We start from the raw sequence: 11,350 nt of genomic DNA, 5'->3' as shown, positions 1-11,350 counted from the left end.
TAAAAAAAAAATCATAGTGTTGTCAACATCGAATTATAACCCTGGTAAATATTGATGATTTTTGCCTTTACATTTATTACAAAGTTTAATTTTACAAAAGAATCAGAATCAGAATCAGAAAGGGGTTTATTGCCAAGTTTGTTAACACGCACAAGGAATTTGTTGTGGTGATTGATGCAATACAATAAAAGTAAAAATATAAAAACAAACAAATATATAGAGATAAAATAAGCGATAGAATAGAATAAAATGTATAAACAGAAATAAACAGAAATGTACAATATGAGGTTTTAAAGTGCTGGATAAGAGTCTTTAGAAAAAGTGACGTAGGATGACAGATGACAGATAAAATGTATAAACAGAAATGAACAATATAAACAGAAATGTACAATATGGGGTTTTTAAAGTGCCGGATGTGAGTCTGTACAAATGTTACAGGGTTGGAATCTTTACGTTAATGTAACGTAGAGTGGGATGGGGGCAGTCCTTGGTAAACGGGAGGGAGGGGGGACCGGGGCCTTGTTGATGAGTCCAGCTGCAGACGGGAAAAAACTGTTTTTAATGGCGTGAGGTTTTGGTCCTGATGGAGCGCAGCCTCCTGCCAGAGGGAAGAGTCTGAAACAGTTTGTGTCCGGGGTGGGAGGGGATTTGCTGCAATCCTTCCTGCACGCTTCAGGGTCCTGGAGGCGTGCAGGTGTGGCGAGACGTGGTGCAGAGGAGGAAGTTGTCCAACAACGCCACCTGGGGAATTGCACCCCAGGAAATAAACTCGACTCGGTCTACTATGAGGTCACACAGATTCGTTACACTAAATTAAAAGAGTACATGAGACGGACTTCCAAAGATATATAAATTACTTTTATTTAACAATAGTTTAAAATGAACATGTTCTTTTCAACCCGAGTGTCTGCTAAAACCAGTAGTTTAAGGGGAAAATAAACAAAAAAAGGGGAGCAGGGCCAAACTCAGGGAGGCGGACAGATTAAAGAAACTTAAAACACACAACACTACAAACCAAACCACCACGTGCCACAGCAACTTAAGGGATGTGAGATGGGGACCACCACCAGGGAGTCTGCCACGCACTACCCAGCTCCTGTCCAGGGGGAAAAGAAACAAAATTAGGGGAAGTGACACTCAAGGGTTGGATTATACAAATATTTAAAATAGCCTATTCTAAAACACTCTCACAACATTCACACCCACATGCAGACCAACATAAAGTATACAAAATTGTTTTAAGGTAAACAGAAATACTTAAATACTAACTCAGCTATGGGTGGCAACCCATAGCTAAATAACAAAATCAGACATGTAACCAAAAACTAAACATAACCAGATGTGACTCAAAAAAAAGAAAATAAATAAACAGAAAGAAAAATGCTCTAAACAGCTGGCCCAAGGAGGAACCAGAAAGCGAATGAATAATTAGCCAAAAACAAACAAAAAGAAATAAACCAACAAACAAAGAAACACAACAATTGCGGTGGGGCTTCCGTCCGATGCTGCGTGGAGAGCCGTAACCAGAATTAAAACAATGGCGAGGAAGTCAGAGTGAAAACTGAGTGAAAACGGAGTGAAAACGAAGCGGCTGCACCAAGGCTGGAGGCCGCGGAGGTTTGACTTGGATGGCTGCGATGGTCAGCAATAAGCTGTGCAGTGGATCCTAGGAGCGCAGGAGGAGAGAAAACTTCTGCAGATTCCACAGCTACAGCAGGACAGAGCAGAGGGCAAAAGCTGTTAGCACAGGGCTACTATAGCCAACAGAGATGAATAAAAAGAGCATGCATACCGATAAAGAGAGCTTTAACGCTCACGATCCAGTCCCAGTCTGCAAAACAGCAGAGAGGGGACACCACACTTCCTCCAGCTGCAACCCAACTGACACGGCCAACACTGAGAACAAAATCACGGTGGTTGTTACACCATAATGTGCCACCACGTGGCACAACGTTGACACACCTACACTTACCTTGCGAATGACCACACAATCATGCCAAGACCAAGCTAACAGAGCACGCCAACAACTGGAGCAAGCCGACACAGGTCCTTTCCAGGGAGAGGATGCAACCTGCAGGAGTGCAGTACTTAACAGGTGATGCCAAATGAACAATCAAGCACCTGTGATGCTGATTGAGTGGGAGGGGGTGGAGCAGAGCAACACCCGACCTGCCACATTCCACCCCCGCTTTCTTCGTCGTCGCCCCGACGACGGACTACACTTGGAAATACACCAAACTAGGACCAAGGCCTAAACAGAACAGACTGCGAATTTACCACTGGCTGTGAAGGTTCAGGCACTGCGTTACCCCTAGTGCCAACAGACTGGGGAAGGCGATGAACATTGGGGTGTTGACCGGCGGTGGAACGGCCGGTTCGACGCAAGACTGACTGAGGAGGACTGGACTGACCAGTAGAGGGAAGGGACACAGAGCGAAGATGTTCTGGTTCTGTAGTGGTGCCAGGATTAGGCTCAATACTTGATGTCATCACAGCTGGCCCTGTACGACAGGGATGGGCTGGCGCCTCGGTGGCAGAGGGTGAAACAGTGTCACGGACCAAAAACCATAGTTCACCACCTTCAGGTGAACCTGGGGAGGCTGCAGGCGCTGCCAAAGCTGGTGGAAGCGGCACCCTAGGAAGATGGGTACCAGACACGACCAGGGGCTTCAGCATGTCTCGGTGCACCTGCCGAGCCCTATGCAACTCTTCCACAGGGGCAATGGTGTAAACTGCCCCATCTCTGGGTGGGGCTTTCAGCACCTGGTAGGGGACGGAGCTCCATTTGTCATGAAGCTTGTGTCGACCCCTAACACCAAGATCTCGGAGGTAGACGTGCTGGCCCACCTGCAAAGGAGCCTCTCGAACATGCTGGTCGTGTCGCTCTTTTCGTCGACCTGCAGCCGCCAACAGCCTACCACGAGCATTCTCAAATGCAACCTTGAGCCTCGCCTGATGTTCGGTCATCCAGTCCTGTACTTCCCCTGGCTCAGCATCCTGGACTCGGCCCAAAAGGAAGTCCACAGGGAGCCTAGGTTCCCGACCGAACATCAAAAAGAAAGGAGACTCTCCTGTACTTTGATGTGGCGTAGTGTTATAACAAAACAATACTTGTGGGAGACAAGAAACCCAATCCCGCTTCCGGGAGACTGGTAGAGTCCGCAAGAGGTCATGGAGAGTTCTGTTAAAACGTTCACACTGCCCGTTGCCGGCCGGATGGTAGGGAGTGGTTCGTGATTTATCAACCTCGTACAAGCGGCACAGTTGTTGGATCAGGGAACTCTCAAAGTTCCGACCCTGATCGGAATGAATGCGATTTGGCACACCAAACCGAAAAAACCATTCGGTCAGCAGGACTCGAGCCACAGTCGCTGCCTGCTGATCTCGTGTTGGAATTGCCACTGTGTATTTACTGAACACATCGGTCATTACCAAGACATTTTCCAACCCGTTCCGTGAAGGTTCCAACAACGTGAAGTCGATGGCGACAATCTCGTTCGGCCGAGACGCCAGAACATGGCCCATAAAACTATGGGGCACTGACCCTGAATCTTTAGCAACTTGGCAACGCTCACATGTCTGGACCCACTGTTTGATGTCAACGGACATCCCTGGCCAGTAACAGCGTTGCCGCACCAATTCCGTGGTACGCTCAATACCCTGATGGCCATGGTCTTGGTGCAACTGGGTAAGGATCTCCTTTTTAAGGACAGCAGGTAAAACAAGCTGGAAGCATTCTTCACCTCCGTCCGAACGGAAGGTCCGGCGGTACAGCACGCCCTCCCGTTCAACCAAGCGGTCCCACTGTTTTAGGAGCGTCAAAGCAGAAGCGGGAAGTTGTTTCCTTTCTTCAAAAGTAGGCTTAGCCCGCCTCTTCCAAAAGGGCAGAACGTGATCACACAAAAGAGGATCCACCTCTTGCAAATAACGAAGGTCCGCTGGAGAATGACTCCGGAAGACAGACACCATCGCCTGGGCAGCAGGTACCACTGGGGCGGAGACTGCAGCTGGCTGAGAGAATGATGGAACTGAAGTGCCCGGTAAGACATGTTCAGCCAAGCTAGACCCCGATAAATACTGGCGGGAGAGCGCATCAGCATTCCTGCTGATGCGTCCGGAGCGATACCCGACCTCAAAATCAAAGACAGCAAGTTGGGAGGCCCACCTCTGCTCTGTGGCTCCCAACTTAGCTGAACTGAGGTAGCTCAACGGATTGTTGTCTGTGAAAACCACACATTTGTGCCCCAACAAATACTCCCGGAACTCCTCTCCCATTGCCCATTTAAGTGCAAGGAACTCCAGCTTCATCGAACTGTAATTTTCCATGTTGCGTTCTGTGGGTCGAAGCCCTCTACTTGCGTAAGCAACCGGTCGAATACCATCATCAGTCTCCTGTGAAAGGACGGCGCCAAGGCCACTGTAACTTGCATCAGTTTCCAAAATGAATGGACGTGAAAAATCGGCATAAGCCAACACTGGGGCTGAAACCAACTTTGCCTTTAAGGCTTCAAAACTTTGCTCGCACTGGGGTGTCCATGCAGAGCTCAGATCCTGCCCAGATCCTCGCTTTGACTTGGTACCTGCGAGTTTTGCCACCAACTGATGCAAAGGGCCCGCCAGCTTAGCGAACCCCTCCACAAACCGCCTGTAATAGCTAGCAAACCCCAAGAACGAGCGCAGCTCTGACACATGGCGGGGCCGCTGCCATTTCGCCACAGCCTCAATCTTGGCAGGGTCTGTGGAAACTCCTTGATTGGAGATGATATGCCCCAGGTAGCGAACCTCTTTTTGAAAAAAGGCACATTTCTCAAGTTTCACCTTCAAACCCTCTCTCTGCAGCCGACTGAGGACCACTTCCAGTCGCTGCAAGTGTTGTGAAACAGAAGAAGAAAAGACAACAATATCATCTAAGTACAAGAGCAGGGACTGGCACTGTTGATCTCCAAACATCCTCTGCATGAGCCTTTGAAAAGTGCTTGGCGCATTGCACAAGCCAAATGGCATCCTGTTCCATTCAAAGAGCCCGAAAGGTGTACAAAAGGCGGTCTTCGGCTTGTCTTGCTCAGCAACAGGGACCTGATTATAGCCACTCGCCAAGTCAAGAGTGGTAAACCAGCAAGCTCCGGCAAGTGAATCAAGGCTCTCCTCAATGCGAGGTAGAGGGAATGCGTCCTTCCGTGTTTTTCTATTAAGTAGGCGGTAGTCAACGCACATGCGGAGACTACGATCCTTTTTACGGACAAGGACAATGGGAGAAGCAAAGGGGCTGTTGCTTTCCCGGATCACTTTGGCTTCGAGCAACTGATCAATGTGAGCCTTCACCTCCTCATACTCCGAGGGGGGGATTCTTCGGTACCGCTGTCTCACTGGAGCCTCGTCAAGCAAGGGGATTTCGTGCGAAATGAGGTTAGTACAACCCAAGTCGCCTTCATGGTTCGAGAAAACTGACTGATACCTCTGCAACAAAGCATGTACACCCATCTGTTCTTGTTCTGTCAAAGCAGACAGGTCCATGGCTTGGACGCCGCCCGGTGCCACACCAGAAGCTGCCTGCAATGAGATTGAAGCTGTAGTGGGCTTCACCTCTGTCACACCAGCAGGTAAGCTGACAACCTGGGCCCTACTCAAGGAACCAATACCAGTGCGTCGGTAAAGGAGGACATCAGTCGTTCCCACATTGACCACTGGGACATAAGCTGTACCACGAATTACTTGGACAAGGCAAGGAGACACCAATAACCCTGCAGGTAGGCGGGACTCTGTTGGTTCAAACAGCACAGCCTGACCAACCAGCTGTTCTGGACAAGTGGCGGCCACAAGCTTCATTACCCCACCAGGTATGCGTACCGCCCATCTACCGCGGACCCTGGCGAAACCCTTGAGGTTCCTCTGGGGTTCTGTGGTGGCCTGATGGCACCGTTGTAAAGCTTCAAGGACAGGCACTGGAGCTTGAACCACTGAGGGAGCATCGAAAAGAGCAGGACCGTAGACCTCGAAGAGTTCCCGATAACATCGACGGATGATGTTGCTCCCCAAAATCCCAGGGGCAACAGATGCAGCACCGGGAGGGTCTTTTACCACTAAGACCCCACAACCAGGGACCACCTTCCCACACAAAGTGACATCCAGCTCTAAATAGCCAATGTAAGGAATACAAAGACCGTTGGCTGCTCGTAGCTGTAGCCAATTACAAGACTGAAGGCGCTCTTGGCCCCATGGTGCAAAATGTTCAACAAAGAAACTTTCAGGAATCGTGGACACCATGGACCCGCTGTCCAACAAGCACGAGACAGTGGTCCCACCCATCAGAACATCGATATGTGGGCAGGGCGCCATTATTCGACCGATGAGGTCTTGTTGCGAGCCTCCAACCTCCCCATCTGAGCTTTGGCTCCTCAGCTCAGTGGGCTTCAGTTTTCCGACTGGGGTGCAAAGCGCGAAGACCCAGCCACAGTAAGAGACCGACCAGTGGCAGAACCAGTACGGGGATGGGGGGGACCCGCTCCCCATCACAATCACTGGCATAGTGACCTGGCTGTTGACACCGTCGGCAGATCACAGGACCGTTGCGAGGAGGCCGTGCTGGAAAGGGACGAGCCTGAAACGAAGCCATGGTCCGAGTCAACTGGTCAAGCTGTTCCTGCTGACGCTTCAAGAGCATCTTCACTTCACTCAACTCTGAATCATGGGGTGAGACAAGTGGGGCGGGGCGAGAGCTACCCTGGACCCCATACTGAAGACCATAGGCCGAAGGGAGAGAGTGGCTACGTTCCCTAGCCTCCCTTGGAGACCCTTCCCTCTCCCATCTAATGGCCTCTCCACGTGTCTCAAGCAAAGAAGCAGTGGGATGGCGGCGAACGTACTGCTTCAATTCCCTGCGAAGGGCACCATCTAGCACATGCTCTATGAACTGGTCGCGAAGAAAAATTTCAGCATTTGGCAAGTCATCTGGTGCAGAATGTCTGACACGCTCCATCAGGGCCATCAGAGCCAGGGAGAACTCCAACAGCGTCTCCCCTTCCTGCTGCTTTCGAGAGAAGAAAGATTGCTGCAGTGTTACGTATGACTGAACACAGCCAAAAAGCTCAGTCAAGATAGCTAAAACCTTGTCTGGGTCTTCCCTCTCCACACGGGGGCGATATTTGATCTCCTCTCTGGCTTCCCCTTCTAGATGGTCAAAAATGAAAAAGGCCCGATCACGAACAGAGAAGTGGCGTGCCCGTGTACATGCCTGTACTTCTTCCTTCCACTCAACTATGCCTATACCCGTTCTGCCGTTAAACATGGGACACCTGCGATCTCTAGGTATAACAACCAACCGTTCAGTGGCCGTGGCGCTAGTACTTGCAGCTGGAGGAGCACCTGAAGTGACAGAAGCGGGATCCGTTCTGCTGGAACTGGCCTGAGAAGCATCCCTCGCTCGAGACAGCTGCTCATTGTCTGCTTTAAGCTGTGCCACCAGCTCCCTAAGCTCCTGAAGTTCTTCCTCCATGGCAAACCGCGGAGACCACACCCACTATTTTCAAAATGGAGACCTGTGTTACCACTGGCAAAAAGGAAAAGAAGAGAAAGATGCTGCCGCTCCGTCTTCACTCCGTCTGCCACGCACCAAAAAAACAATTTCACCCTAATAAACAAAAAAAAAAAAGGAAGTCACGTCTCTGTCCTCCAACAGTGTATCCTGCCAACAACGCCAATTTGTGGCGAGACGTGGTGCAGAGGAGGAAGTTGTCCAACAACGCCACCTGGGGAATTGCACCCCAGGAAATAAACTCGACTCGGTCTACTATGAGGTCACACAGATTCGTTACACTAAATTAAAAGAGTACATGAGACGGACTTCCAAAGATATATAAATTACTTTTATTTAACAATAGTTTAAAATGAACATGTTCTTTTCAACCCGAGTGTCTGCTAAAACCAGTAGTTTAAGGGGAAAATAAACAAAAAAAGGGGAGCAGGGCCAAACTCAGGGAGGCGGACAGATTAAAGAAACTTAAAACACACAACACTACAAACCAAACCACCACGTGCCACAGCAACTTAAGGGATGTGAGATGGGGACCACCACCAGGGAGTCTGCCACGCACTACCCAGCTCCTGTCCAGGGGGAAAAGAAACAAAATTAGGGGAAGTGACACTCAAGGGTTGGATTATACAAATATTTAAAATAGCCTATTCTAAAACACTCTCACAACATTCACACCCACATGCAGACCAACATAAAGTATACAAAATTGTTTTAAGGTAAACAGAAATACTTAAATACTAACTCAGCTATGGGTGGCAACCCATAGCTAAATAACAAAATCAGACATGTAACCAAAAACTAAAACATAACCAGATGTGACTCAAAAAAAAGAAAATAAATAAACAGAAAGAAAAATGCTCTAAACAGCTGGCCCAAGGAGGAACCAGAAAGCGAATGAATAATTAGCCAAAAACAAACAAAAAGAAATAAACCAACAAACAAAGAAACACAACAATTGCGGTGGGGCTTCCGTCCGATGCTGCGTGGAGAGCCGTAACCAGAATTAAAACAATGGCGAGGAAGTCAGAGTGAAAACTGAGTGAAAACGGAGTGAAAACAAGCGGCTGCACCAAGGCTGGAGGCCGCGGAGGTTTGACTTGGATGGCTGCGATGGTCAGCAATAAGCTGTGCAGTGGATCCTAGGAGCGCAGGAGGAGATAAAACTTCTGCAGATTCCACAGCTACAGCAGGACAGAGCAGAGGGCAAAAGCTGTTAGCACAGGGCTACTATAGCCAACAGAGATGAATAAAAAGAGCATGCATACCGATAAAGAGAGCTTTAACGCTCACGATCCAGTCCCAGTCTGCAAAACAGCAGAGAGGGGACACCACACTTCCTCCAGCTGCAACCCAACTGACACGGCCAACACTGAGAACAAAATCACGGTGGTTGTTACACCATAATGTGCCACCACGTGGCACAACGTTGACACACCTACACTTACCTTGCGAATGACCACACAATCATGCCAAGACCAAGCTAACAGAGCACGCCAACAACTGGAGCAAGCCGACACAGGTCCTTTCCAGGGAGAGGATGCAACCTGCAGGAGTGCAGTACTTAACAGGTGATGCCAAATGAACAATCAAGCACCTGTGATGCTGATTGAGTGGGAGGGGGTGGAGCAGAGCAACACCCGACCTGCCACACAGGTCCTGGAGAGATGGAAGATTGCAGCCAATCACCTTCTCTGCAGAGCGGATGATACGCTGCAGCTGCTCCTGTCTTTCACAGTGGCAGCAGCGTACCAGACGGTGATGGAGGAGGTGAGGATGGACTCAATGATGGCTCTGTAAAACTGCACCATCATTGTCTTTGGCAGGTTGAATTTCTTCAGCTGCCGCAGGAAGTACATCTTCTGCTGTGCTTTTTTGGTGAGGGAGGTGATGTTCAGCTCCCACTTGAGGTCCTGGGATATGATGGTCCCCAGGAAGCGGTAGGACTCCACAGTGTCTGCTGGGGAGTCACACAGGGTGAGGGGGGCAGGCAGGGCTGCGTTCCTCCTGTAGTCCACTATCATCTCCACTGTCTTTAGAGCGTTGAGCTCTAGGTTGTTATGACCGCACCAGGTCACCAGCTGGTCCACCTCCCACCTGTAGGCGGACTCATCACCATCAGAGATGAGTCCAATGAGGGTGGTGTCGTCCGCAAACTTCAGGAGCTTGATGGACTGATGACTGGAGGTGCAGCTGTTTGTGTACAGGGAGAAGAGTAGAGGGGAGAGAACGCAGCCTTGAGGGGATCCGGTGCTGATGGTCCGAGGGTCAGAGACATGTTTCCCCAGCTTCACCCACTGCTTCCTGTCAGACAGGAAGTCGGTGATCCACCTGCAGGTGGAGTCAGCACGTTCAGCTGGGAGAGCTTGTCCTGGAGCAGAGATGGGATGATCGTGTTAAAGGCAGAGCTGAAGTCCACGAACAGGATCCTATTATTAAGTTAAACAGTTGTTGAATTTTGTAAATTTGGTTTTCATAATATAGTAAGATATCTTTAGCTTCTAATTTAATTACATTATTAGTTTTTACGTCAAAAAATTCTTCAATTTTTTTCCAGAAACTCTTTCATAGAAACATGATATGTGATCAGAGAATTTAGATTTGTGAATATGAAATTTTGCAAGTAACAAAATTAAATTTATGATGTAAAATTGATTTGCTTTGCTAGAGGTGTAAGAAAAGAATCCAAACAATACATTTTCATATGAAAGGGAGAAATCAGAGTCAATATGTTGTGAAATTAGTGAACAGATATCTTGCCAAAAAATACATGAGATGGGACAAGACCAAAATAAATGACATAAGTCTTCTGCAGACAGTTTACAAAATGAGCAGACCACATCAATTTCCTTTTTGTATCTTTGTAGAAATACCTTGCAAGGATAAAAACGATGAATCATTTTCAGAGTCACTTCTTTATCCTTATTTATAATCAGATATTTAGAGGGCAAACACCACATTTTCTTCCAGTTCAGATCTGAAGTGAAGTTATTCCAGTAAGAGACTACATTTGGAACAGAGACTACTTCTCTTTGAAGGCACGTATATCACGGTTGTTATTGCTCTTTTTAGAGGACCAACACTAGTAACAGCAGGATCCAATGGCAGTAAAGTCAGTTCAAATGAATTCCTAAGAATTATTATGACACCAGAAGGTATAGCATCAAAAACTAAAGCGTATTCCTTTGGTGGTATAGGAATACTATACTTGTCTAGGAGTTCTGAGTCAGATATTAGTGGATTTTTTATTTATTTATTTATTTTTTGTTTTTTATTGAAATATATGCACAGGAAAATGTTACATCACTGTAGGACAAAATGTATATACACAAATATAGAATATTTCACATTTCGAATTTACATATCCATGAAAAACAATAAAGTAAAGAAACAAAAAATAAAAATAAAAAAAATAAAGAAGCTCGAGATACAAGATTTATATTAAGTGGTATTCTTCACACAGTCTTCTAGTTTTGCTGGCTTTTGGATTCATACTTTCTTTCAAAGATTTTAAATAGGATGAAAAAAGTGCTTTAAATACTATAAAATTCGGGCGTTGGTGTGCAAATTTGGTACAATGAATATGAAATTTAGCAAATAGTATTAGAAGGTTGATAACATATAATTTATCTGAACTTATTTCCTCATTTTGTGACAGACCAAATAAAACATGTTGGATGTTCAGTTTACAAGAATAGTCAATTTTGTTCTTTATGAAATTATTTAGATCAATCCAAAAGACATGAGAGTAGGTACAATCCCAAAATAAATGACATAGGCTATGGTTTCCTCCATACTGCTACAAAAGGAACAGAGTATATC

Source organism: Cololabis saira, chromosome 8 (genome assembly GCF_033807715.1).
Source record: "Cololabis saira isolate AMF1-May2022 chromosome 8, fColSai1.1, whole genome shotgun sequence".
NCBI lineage: Eukaryota > Metazoa > Chordata > Actinopteri > Beloniformes > Belonidae > Cololabis > Cololabis saira.
The sequence above is the reverse complement of the archived record's forward strand: the minus strand, read 5'-3'. Positions refer to the sequence as shown.